Source organism: Euprymna scolopes, chromosome 5 (genome assembly GCF_053919585.1).
Source record: "Euprymna scolopes isolate OS-2025 chromosome 5, ASM5391958v1, whole genome shotgun sequence".
NCBI classification, from domain to species: domain Eukaryota; kingdom Metazoa; phylum Mollusca; class Cephalopoda; order Sepiida; family Sepiolidae; genus Euprymna; species Euprymna scolopes.
The window spans coordinates 119,745,565-119,758,601 of record NC_136486.1 but is presented as its reverse complement, the minus strand read 5'-3'; positions in this window follow the sequence as shown (position 1 = coordinate 119,758,601).

Sequence of the window (13,037 nt, the reverse complement as noted above, 5' to 3'; positions counted from 1 at the left end):
TAGAACCCTTAATCGTAATTCTTGTGGTTCCCGTGGTTATCCAATGAAGCATTTAGTCAATATATACTTCGAGTCTCTCGTTGTGATTGTAAGGAACTCATTAATTTCGGCCTTTCTGTTTTATCTAATTGAGAAATCGGCCAAAGATTGAAATCTGATGAGAAACCGGTACTTATGATTGTGTTAAAGCAGCAAACCACCGGCTATGTTCGTAATGCCCTTATTTTTAGTCGTATCTGAATAACTTCTTCCAGGGAAGACAATTTAATCTAGATTCACAGCCCCGGAAACTGCTTGAAACGGCTCCAAAAAGGAAAAAAAAACAGTATAATTTTGTTAAATCGTGCTCCCTCTCAAGAGTAAAGAACAGATTGAAAGAATTTCATTTATCATGCTGTGTTCCAAGACGTAAGCAAATCATATTTTGTAAAAAAGAGAAAGCGTTGTATGGACATCGTAAAGTGCATAAAGATCAGGACTCTTCATAATGGTCGAAAGTGATTTTAGCGAGGAAAGCAAGTTCAACAGGCTAGGGAGTGATGATAGGCAGTTGGTCCGTCGAAGGAAGGACGACGAATTTAATCCTACGTGCACAGTTTTAACGCTACAGGATGGTCGATGTGCAGTTATGTTGTGAGGCATTATTAGTGCCAATGGTCAATGGCATTTAGGTCACTTGAAAGATTGAATTACTTCAACCAACTCCATTAATATGTTGACTAAGCATTTTGTACTCTACTTTGGCCAAAATATGGATGGTAATTTTATCTCTATTCAGGATAATTCTCCCATTCACACAGCTGGCAATGTCAAGGTATTACTTAAAGAGCTTGAAATTCCGTGTTTGGATTTTCCTGCACTATCTCCAGACCTCAATCTTATCGAAAACGTATAGCATTACATCAAGCAACGAATACCGATGATAAAATTTCAAATCTGGAAGAACTTTGGACAAAAACTAAAGAGAAGCGGGATACCCTTTCACTAGCGTACTGCCGGAGACTAATTCCAGAGAATGGTCCAAAATTTTCAAAATGTAAAAGTTTAGAAGGGCTACGCTATTAAATATTAACTAGTTGCATTCGTGTTTTATAAAAAAAAAATTGAAGTTACATTTAAATAAAACGTTTCCATTGTGCGGAGTTTCTTTTTGCCTTCTTGATTTAAAGTTATTTTTTTCATTTATACTTCTATTAAAAGTCAAATATGAGCAGGTAAACTTTAAGATTGAGAAAAGACAAATAAGATGGGGCTAACTCGTTTAAACATTTACATTCAACTTAGCTTAATTTTGTGGTTTTGGAAAAAATGAAAAGCGCGGATTTCTTTTCGGCGGCAATGTATGCAGACTTTTTTCTTAGTAAATTTAGGCATCAACTATTCACGTAGATATATTTCATTGCATGATTGATATAGTTGACTTTTTTGTTATTTTGATATTATTTTGAAGGTACTAATTTCCTCTCAAGATTAATCAACTTTTGTTTTACCGCAGTTTTAAATCATACGGAATAGATGGTAAAATATGCGTTTCGAATAAAACAGAGTACACACACACACACACACACACACACACACACACACATATATATATATATATATATATATATATATACAGGGGGTAGCAAAAGTATTTGGTACATTTGTTTTCCTCGTAGTTCTCGAGAAATATCAACTTAATTTGAATGAAATTTACACTAAATTTGTGAACAGTTATTACACACCTAAAAATAAAATAAAAGGAAATAAATACATACTTAGTTGACAAATATTCATGAAGACAAAAATCAAAAGCAGTGAAATTTCATCCTTATGCAGTCATTTAACCTTGCTACAATATTTACACAAATTTGAAATTTCATTCTTAAGCAGTCATTTAAGCTTGCTACAATATTTCACACAATCGGAAGGCATTCTATGGATTTGGCGTGTTATAGGTCAGTTGATGCCAACTCTCATACGCTGTGCAGGTTGTCTCTATTATTAATGCTTTAAAATCATAAAAACAAAGGAAGTGATTGAAGATATGCGCCAAGAAATCATAGCAAGGCATGAAAATAGGAAAGAGGTACAGGAAAATAGCTTCAGAACTAAATTTTGTGGTGTGTATATTTGTAGGTGTGAGAAAGTGAAAAACTAAAAATCAATTAAGAAGTGGTTGCCCACGTAAATTAAATGATGTTATCGCTCGTTACATTGGTCGTAACGTGAAGAAAGACCCATTTCTGACTCGTTCAGAAATTCAGAAGAATGTCCAGAAAGCAGGTATTGAAGTGAGCAAGGAGACAATCAAGACATCATTACATCGTACAGGCCTGTATTCGAGATCACCGAGAAAATCTCCATTGTTCAGTCCGAGATATGCGAAAGATCATTTGAAATTTGTTTATAAATATCAATGTGAATCGGATAACCTCTAGAAAAAAGTTATTTCGTCAGAGGAAAATAAAATTGGGCTTTTCGGAAGAACCATGTTCACTCGTGTATGGAGGAAAAAGAGCACAGAGTTTAACCCATCTAATACCATACCCATATGTAAAATTTGGTGATGGAAGTGTGATTATTCGTGGCTTCTTTTCTGCAAATACAATTGGAGGAATTTTAAACATAGAGGGGAAAACAAATGCTGCAAAATACACAAGATCTTCTCAATGCATCAGTTAAAGAGTGTTGCAGATTTAGGATTGGGCCGTGATTTAAAATAACTATGAAATAGTTTAAGAATAATGGGATTAGTGTTCTCCAGTAGCCTAGAAATTAACCCGACTTAAATCTCATAGAAAATCTGTGGAAACCTTTGAAGTTAAGGGGCAGGTAAAATTGGCCAATAATATCAACGAATTTAAGAAAGTTTGCGAAGAAGAATGGCTGAAACTACCAGCAAGTGTTTGTAAGAAACTACCAGGAAGTTATGGAGAAATGGAGGATGTAAGGAAACACAGAGGATATACAACTAAATATAAGTAAACGTGTTTAATAAATTGGCATGTGGGTAACTTGATATTTCGACGAAATGTATGTAAATTTCCGTTTTATTTTTAAAAAGATAATATCTCTTCAGAGATAGAGTATAAATTTTATCTAAATAAACTTGATATTTTTTTAGTAACACGAAAAAAAAACAATGTACAAAATACTTTTGTTAACCACTATCTCTCTCTCTCTCTCTCTCTCTCTCTATATATATATATATATATATATATATATATATATATATATATATATATATATATATAAAGAGAGAGAGAGAGAGAGAGAGACTTATTATTCTGAATTTTACTGGGGTTATATAATTGAAAATTCAGTAATCGTACATATACCAATAAGTTTTAAGCCAAAATAGAGATGACTTAAACTGTAAGCTAATAAATTATCATATTTCATAATTGCGGATTCATATATTGTTTTAACAAAAACCAAATAAACCAGAAAAATCTTTGAAAAAAACTTTGCAAGAATGAGTTATAGGTAAAATATTTGTTTTCTTTCCCTTATGAGGGAAATGGTTTCCATAATATTTTATTCGTAAAGAGTTTTTATCCAATAAGTCTGAAGAAAAGCTGTTCTTGTGAAAATTTTCAAAGGAAATAATGTTTGAATTTGTCCGAACAGTCTTGAAACAATTGTAACTAACGATGCAATACACTATTTCTTGCCACCAATCAATTCCTTGATGTCTTGGTTTGGTTAAAACAATATATATATATATATATATATATATATATATATATATATATATATATATATATATATATATATATGATTACTTCATTTAATCACATAAATGAATAAACAAAAGTAGACTTTTATGTGTAATCTTTCAGTATTTATTTCAACAGTACTCAATACATCGGTAGAGCTAGGTAGTAATTTATAAAAAATATATATGGCAATTAAGGTACACAGAATATTCCGCGTTTCATCTCTTCATTTCTGATGCCTGACGAATACAAGCGTGGATGAAACGCGGAATAATCTGTGTAGCTTAATTAATATATATATTTTTATAGCTTACTGTATGTATATATATATATATATACACATATATATATATATATACATATATATAGATAGATATATTATTTACTATAATAATTATTAAATATCTACAGACACTAGTGTGTCATCCTTTCGGAAATCATCAGTGCACGGTGCCATGATCAACGTCAGTCGAAAGATTCGAACCCCGGCGTCAGCGGCTTCATTAGCAAGGATACGAACCATTAGGATACCGTCAGTCGCGAGGGATGCAGTTGAATTTTAAGATTTATTCTTATTAAATGCTTGAGACGTCAGTCAGAGTGATCTATTCATAATATGACGAGCCACGCATATAAGCTAAGTTGATCGACTTTATTACAACTGAAAGTGCTCAACAATAAGAAACAAGTTTCTTAAAGGGGCTGGCATTATTATTTACTATAATAATTATTGAATACCTACAGACACCAGTGTTTCATCCTTTCGAGAATTATCATATATATATATATATATATATATATATATATATATATATATATATATATATATATATATATATATATAGTGCCGCCAAAATGTTCACATTGTAATTTAAAAAAAAAACTGCAAATTTAAGCTGAATTAAATGTAACTGTTTAAACAACGTATACCTAATTTGATTCACTTCTTATGTCTATATAATTTAACCTGTTTATATTTGACTTTTAATTGAAGTATTTGAGTGTTTACATCAACTCCAAAAATTATCTTTAAATCGAGAAGGTAAATAGAAACTCTGCACAATGAAAAATTGTTATTTAAATGTAACTTTAACAGCAGGAATAAAATGAACTCATTGATTGTGTATATATGGTTGGATATTTATACCAACACAAACACATAGAAACACACAAACACACACGCATATAAAGCTTTATCACTATACAATACATTAAGTTAACAAATTACTGTTGAAATTTAATTGATATTATACAAAAATTGCATATAGATTACCTAATCGTTTTTAATTGCATCTTCATTAAGTTTATAAAGGTTACATATGTGCAAATAAAGAATTAGCATGATGACATTAGTACGAATAACTATATTGTATGATATATGATTTACTCCTGATATGAAATGGAACGCGTTGCAAATGAAGCTGCAACATTGTTGGATAGTTCTACCGCTCTAGTATATATCTCACTGCAAATGCAATTCTCTACCTGTATTAGAGCCACGTATGTGTAAGGATGGATTAGTGTTGCCACGTTTATGCAGGGGCTGCTAAAAGCACTTAACCTGCCTTGACAGAGTTCAGAATAGATCCATAGCCTAGTGGGGGATGTCGTTTCAATCATGTCTCTGTTTTTTAGTTATTAACATGGAAGCTGTCTGTCTGAGCTCCAATTCATGCCCACCCCTTAATCTGACTTTCTAGCTGAATTCACTATCAATAATCTCTCTCACTCTTTTTCTGTGCGTAAACATAACCGTAGATTCCACGAACACAGTCTTTTTATTAGATTTGCATGTGTGGGGGACTCTGATGCGTCTTTTTTGCGTTCTAACCGACTACTATCGTGTCTATTTCAAGTTAATGCGAATAAGTTCTTGATCAGCAATCCCCTTAAATAATCTAATCGACCAACTTACCACTACTAAGACTTACTACATTTTCACATTGATTACTGTACACTTATTAACATTTTCGTGATGTGGTGTGTTGCACACAGGGCCTTTGAGCGTGTAGTGTTGTAGCTTAGTGAATGTGTAGAGTGCTTAGCTGCTTGGCTTTCAGGTGCTTTGCTCCTCTTGCTTCCAGCTGTAACCGCCACCTATACTCGCAAGAGTGAAGGGGAGGCAGTTTAGTAAGCCCTGCCCACTGGTGGTTAGAGCGTCTCACTGGTCAAGACTCGCATGCCACCTCCTCGTGGTACATCACGGTTTAACTGGGTACCTTGCGGCCCCAGGCTAAGTGTATGTGGGATCTCGGAGTAGTCTGGAGCCCCAGAGGTGTTGAGTGCATGGCCCTCCGGTGTGAGGACACGCCCTGGCTTACACCAATCCAGACCCCAGCTATGTGGTCAAATAGCAAAATGTCATCTCGGCAGCAGGAGTTGGCAGTCATGGTATGAGCGCAGCTGATATATTTTTCAACCACCGGTCTCCCATGGCGGATCACTGAGCGGATGAATCAAGAACGATCAACGGTCAGGGATCAACACCCAGTTAGCGGGTACTGCGGGGCAACCTACCACTGCTCCAGCTGTCGCACTCCTGTGCTCCGCTGGGGTCCGCAATGTTGGGTCCAGAGGTGGATGTTCTGTTCTGGGCACGCACTCATCCACTACTTCCCTGCCCCGGCGCTTGACGTTTCAGGCAACTACAAGGATGTCCTGAAACGTGACCTCCAGGTCTTCGGCATCCCTCACAACGCTTGGGAAACCTCTGCCGGCAACCGAGCAAAGTGGCAAGCTGCTATAAGATCTGGTGCCAAAAGATCCTGCCAGCAATACACAGACTTCCTGAACTGTAGAAGACTGAAGCGCCTTGCCAATCGTCGTCCTCGACGTTAAGGGCCTATGGATGGATGGTATTAACATTTATCCTTGAGTTACCTGAAGGTTTTGATGAGTGGTGTTCCTTTGTAAAATATAAACCGGTCATTATTGTCTGCTCTACTAAATGGCCCGCGTGGATGAGTCTGGGAAAACAACGCATGTACTTCTTCGCAGTAACTTAGTTTACAATACATTGAATCTACATTGCACTATACAGTTTATTTTGTTGATTTTATAAAATTAGTATCATATAATTTTCTGACTTCTATTTTAAATACCGAATATATAAATATTATAGTCTAACTGTGTTCTAAAACCGAAACTTTCATATTCGATGGGTACCTGTCCTGATAAATATCCTAGTGAATTTACGGAACCAACTGCTTGATAAGGACTTGCCATGTAAGGCTGTGTAATAGTATTATCCATAAATGTATATGTTTTTATTTTCTTCTATCCTTTTTCTTCTACGTGTTCCTTTTTCTTTTGACCTGTATTAAGTGTGTTTAGCTATTTTTTTAAATATCATCTGACTAACTTCCTGATTTTTTTTTGGAAAACTTCTTTACACATTTTATTACAGACTCTGCTTTTGTATAAGTAACACCCCCTACAAGAGGTTTACAGCTAACTGTAACTGGCTGACCAAAACATGAACATAAATGTTTAGCGACATACAAATGCTTATGTCAAACAAGTAAATAGCATACACACACACAGACATATATATATATATTATATAAACACACATGCACACACACATACACACACATATATATATATATAGAGATAAAGATAGAGAATAAAAAGGAGACATAGATAGAATAATAAAAACAGAAAGAAAAAGAGTTAGAGAAGAAAGAATTTTTTAGATAAATTATTGGCATGAAATAATTAAAGTACTACGTTTTTGTATTGCTTCGCTGTTTTAGTATTACATCACGAAATAACGTTTCTCAATCTTATAGATGAAGATTAGTTATTCTCAATTTCTTTGACTTAGCAGAGTACTGTTCTCAATTTGAGAGTAATTTTACAACGTTTCGGTCGATGTAATCTCTTATCTTCTTCAGGTGTAAATTAGATTGTTTACGAACCCACCCATGTGTTCGACACTGACGGCCAGTATGACAGTGTATTTAACCTTTTTCTTACAAGTTTTCTAGAGCTATGACCATTCCCTCTACTGTCCTCACTGGAGTCTTTCGACTTATCGGTTGTCTCAGTTAAAATAAAAACAAAATGTAGCAAGTTCTAAGATGTACCTCGCCATCGTACAATATATCGATACCCTAGTAGTATCTATGTTGGCTGTGGCAAGCAGATTCAAGGGTCAAAGAATTATTATTATTATTATTATTATTATTATTATTATCATCATCATGATCATCATCATCATAATTATTATTATTATTATTGTTCTTGTTGTTCTTGTTGTTTTTGTTGTTATTATTATTGGATTCGAGCGACGGCGGGTTTGCTGGATCAATTATTTTGATTACAAAAAAAATACTTAAATTGGGGAAAAAGATTAACATATAATATAATAATATCGCAAAAGAAATGTGAAAATAGAAAATAGATATAAACATGATTGTTGGTTCGAATAAACAAATTGCTTGATTGGGGTTACATCAGCTGTTGTTTTGAGACACGTAATGAGACAAGTGATAACATGTATATTTGGGTATATTCTAGCAAGTCGTTAGCTGGGCATCAGAGGGAACGGACGACTCAAGAGGCGAGTTGGCCTCCATGATGCAAGGAGTGGCGTCATTTCAGAGTGCCAAGATGTACAAACGTGTAAGATACCGGGCGGATCATGAAAATAAATGTTTGTAAATAATTCAGGTATGTGTTGTGTTATTTACATCTGTTAAAAAGCACTGTTTGTCTAAACAGTTTCGATACGTTCACGTCAATCGTTTCCTATAAGAACTGTAGTATAAATGTTAAAATATACACACTAGACGATCAACTACATGATACGACGTGTATACATCCACGCATTTACACGTACATGAATATACAGATAAAATATAAAGTCAATTATTCAACATGTACGTCGTTATAAAACATATTCATACACACAACGTAACAATAGTTAATCGTTGTATACCGCTTTGTGCCCTTCAATAATTCTATCACAAACAAAGCAGCTAGTCGTTGTTCTCTCCAGGATGTTCTTCTGTAATTGCGCACAGAAAACACTATTTTCAGTGAAATAGATGCACTGAGACTAAAGTCACTTTTAAAACGATCATCAACCACTGCAAAAGAACGCGGGGAGTTGTATGCTCAGTCCGTCAAGTCCAACGTTGCTGAGAAGCAACTTAGCTCTCATCCGTTTTGACGAATAAAAACAATGATCATTAAGTGAAGCGCGTCCTTTAGCGCAATCATCATCTATGAACCTCAGTAAATCTTATCAGCATCGGATAACGCAAAAATCTTCGCAAATTTGCAGCAAATTCTACGCTATGTGATTAGGGTTGCTTACCCGTATGTCTTTCTATGTATGAAATATACAAGTATGAAGTATGCGACATACAAATGTTACAAACAATTACGAAAATGTTTAAGAAAAATTCTTAAACCATTTTATCATGAGAAATTGGTCTACATGATTGGAAATTCAATATGAGTGATCACTATTATTTGGCATTCATTGTATAAGATCTTTATGGTATATATATATATATATATATATATATATATATATATATATATATATATATAAATATATATATATATGTGTGTGTGGGTGTGGGTGTGGGTGTGTGTGGGGGTGGGGGTATTTGAGGGTGGATTCGGAAGAAAAAATGTCAGATCAATTCCTACTGAAACTCGTCGGAATAACATTATTTAGTCATTTATTATGCAAATTCAGTAAATATCATTCTACACGATAAATCATTACGCATCATGCAAGAATAAAAAAAAATATGGAGATACTATTTTAAAAGATTTCCATTCAAAATAATTTCCGACCCTGAAATATTTCATATTAAGATAACATTAAAGGAAGAACATGAGATATCTGTGATTTCAACGACGCCATAATTAGTGAATGAAGCCAGCACATGCATGACCAGCTTTTTAAACTGTAGCTAATTATATAGAATATTAGAGACAATCATATCAGACAATGGTCTTAAATATATTTCAATAAATGTCATTATCTTTACATCTGATCTGCAATTGTTATCACTTACATATGAACCCAGACACACAGCCGAGAAACGGAGAGTTTTAACGAGCATTACGTCTTAAAACTTAATTGGCAAATTAATTCATCCATATTGTAGCACTATCCTGCAAACAATAAGACCGCTGCATGTTAATGAATAGAAAACAAAACAAACGTATAACAAAGATTCATCCAATAATCATAGAAAAGAAGATATTCAATTAACAACTAACCAAAGTAAAACCATAGGGCAAGATACGTGTGCATCTATAATAGGTTTCCATAACAACGTCAGTTCTAGTTAAATAGATTCAGGGCGGCATCAGCACATCCAAGGCAGCATGTGTCTATGAGACAGAGAAACCAAACTCTTATGTGTCTCAATCTCAAATATGATGTATAGGTTACCGCGTCCCTCCTATAAGAATGTATGTATAGCTGCGGTGGTGATATCGATATTTCTTACAAACATATAACCGGTAAGGTTTGGAAGTATTATCAATGGCAATATATTATAATTAAAAAATTATAAATTTACTGTTAAATAAATTAATATATTATAAAGTTTAATACACGGAAATCTTTTCAGGTGGCTGATTCGGTCACCCGAAGGATTATCCGTGTATTACACTTTTACACTAATGCCGTTGTGATTCATTCACCAATTTTGAACAGTGCTAAAGGTTCTAGTGATTTGACAGTACAAGGCATCATAGCTGACAATTAAGTATTTTTTTTATAATATATCGTTTCGATATGGGTTAAAACAGAACAGAAAAATAAGAGCAATAAAGGAGCAGTTTCGTAAATTGTGTAGGTATTAACAATTCTAAAACACGAAATTTCAGCTATTAAATATTCAGATCCTGGAAGTCCTGTGTATTAATACTCGTATAAATTGGTAAAAAGAAACGACAGTTTCCTGGACGAGATAAAATGTAACTTATAAACCGTTTGAAGAAGTTAGATCTATTATGATATGGCGGATGACGCATCGTAGATTAGATTGAATACGCGATAACACCATTTCCAGGCAAGAATAAAAACACTTGTATTCTTGTTAAAATGATAATAACATTTTTGTGGTTTATTCCGTTGTACTATTGATATATTCTTTTCTTTGTTCTGCGTGACACCAGAGAAAAGAGATATGCTAAATCAAGCACTTCAACAAAAAAAGATTTAAGACAGCAACAACATAGCAAAGTTAACATTTCTTATAACTCGATTTTAAAACATTGCCTTGCCATCTCCATCAACGGATTACAATTCAGTTTGTTTATTTCGTTTCTTCAGTTGTGAAACTTTCAACTTTGATTTTAACTCCTTCATACATCATTGAAATTGTCAGTTTTTTTTTGTTGCCGCACGGAATAGAGTAAATCAATAACTCCGAAGAAAAACAGACATACACTTATAAATATATGAACATGTATATACATATATATATATATATATATATATATATATATATATATATTAATATATATATATACATATGTAAATATATATATACACACACACACACACACACACATATATATATATATATATATATATATATATATATATATATATATATATGTATAGATGTACTCATAAGTAAGTGTTTTTCAAATTGTTTTATGAATATTTTATCCCATGTCGTCAGAGAACGCGTTTCTCTGTTCTTATATATTGCGGCTTTTCTAATGGAAAGACAACAGAAAAATTGTTTGATTATTGCTTTATTTTTTATTGCTCTACTTCAAAAATATTTCTAACTTTGAAAACTTATGATCAATTAAAATCAATTTTATACTTTTATGTTTTATAGAATTCATAATACCGATCGAAACATCTATATCTACAGAAACCGGAATACGATAAATGTTATGCGTGCTACAACGTTACTTTTTTATGTTTATTGACTTAAAAAAAAAAAAGCAGTTCTCTTTTTTTCTGCTAAAGACGCGGTTATCATGATAGGGCATTTTATTGGGGTTTTATTTATTAAAGTCCTGTGAAATTTGAAAATATATTATTTTTTCTCTCCCCACTGTTTTCTCGGTCTCTCTCTTTCTCTCTCTTTTTCTCTCTCTCCCCCTCTCTCTCTCGCTCTCTTTCTCTCTCTCTCTTTATATATATATATATATATATATATATATATATATATATATATATATATATATATTTATATATATATATGCATTAGTTTTTTATAAGATATTCGGGTGTGGTTTACGCGGGAAAAACGTGGGGTGGTGGGGTGTATGTTTTGTTAATGTGAGCAGTGTGGGTCTAAGGGGGAGGTGTAGTGAAGGAAAAGAAAATAAGTTGAAGAAGGAAGAGGAAAGTACGATCTCCTGTAATTTAACTGTTGCAGCAGGGAGTTATTGGTATTGTTTTAATTGCGGTTGTTTATTGCCTTCATTTTTCGCTTCGATCTGAAATAATAGTATCCCTTACTTCCGCTACTTCCCTACCTGAGGATTTTATGGTTGGTTTTTACTTTTCTGACGTCGACTTCATTATGCGCTTATTTTATTGACTTGATTCTTTTTATTTATTTTTTTTACTTGATTCTTTTTTATTTATTTTATTGACTTGATTCTTTTTATTTATTTTATTGACTTGATTATTTTTATTTTTTTTATTGTCTTGATTCTTTTTATTTATTTTATTGTCTTGATTCTTTTATTTATCTTATTGTCGTGATTCTTTTTATTTATTTTATTGTCTTGATTATTTTTATTTATTTTATTGACTTTAATCTTTTTATTTATTTTATTGTCTTGATTCTTTTTATTTATTTTATTGACTTGATTCTTTTTATTTATTTTATTGACTTGATTCTTTTTATTTATTTTTTTGACTTGATTCTTTTTATTTATTTTATTGTCTTGATTATTTTTATTTATTTTATTGTCTTGATTATTTTATTTATTTTATTGTCTTGATTATTTTTATTTATTTTATTGACTTGATTCTTTTTATTTATTTTATTGACTTGATTCTTTTTATTTATTTTATTGACTTGATTCTTTTTATTTATTTTATTGACTTGATTCTTTTTATTTATTTTTTTGACTTGATTCTTTTTATTTATTTTATTGACTTGATTCTTTTTATTTATTTTATTGTCTTGATTATTTTTATTTATTTTTTTTTACTTGATTATTTTTATTTATTTTATTGTCTTCATTCTTGTTATTTATTTTATTGACTTGATTCTTTTTATTTATTTTTTTTACTTGATTCTTTTTATTTATTTTATTGTCTTGATTCTTTTTATTTATTTTATTGACTTGATTTTTTTTATTTATTTTATTGTCTTGATTCTT